Source organism: Cystoisospora suis (assembly GCF_002600585.1).
Source record: "Cystoisospora suis strain Wien I chromosome Unknown contig_4752, whole genome shotgun sequence".
Lineage (NCBI taxonomy): Eukaryota > Apicomplexa > Conoidasida > Eucoccidiorida > Sarcocystidae > Cystoisospora > Cystoisospora suis.
This window is the reverse complement of record NW_027157544.1, coordinates 2124-2420: the sequence shown is the minus strand read 5'-3', so window position 1 is coordinate 2420 and position 297 is coordinate 2124.

The window sequence follows — 297 nt, the reverse complement described above, 5'->3', positions numbered from 1 at the left end:
GAAAGAAAGAGCAAGAAAGAAAGGTGAGAGAGAGTAAGAAAGATAGAGAGAAATCCTAGTCAAGCTCCTCTCTCTTCTCCTTGAACAGAAAGGAGAAGAGAGAAGTCATCGCGGATTCAACTGTATCATATGAAAAGAATATAAAAAGATCCTTACCAGCTGGCGATCTCTCTTTGTTTTGTGGATACAAAGTACTTACCGCCGATGTGTCAGGAGATACGAGCGGAAGAGAGAAGAAGAATCTTTCTCAAACGACTCGAACTCGTCATCCCGCACTGCTGCAATAAATTCATCCAA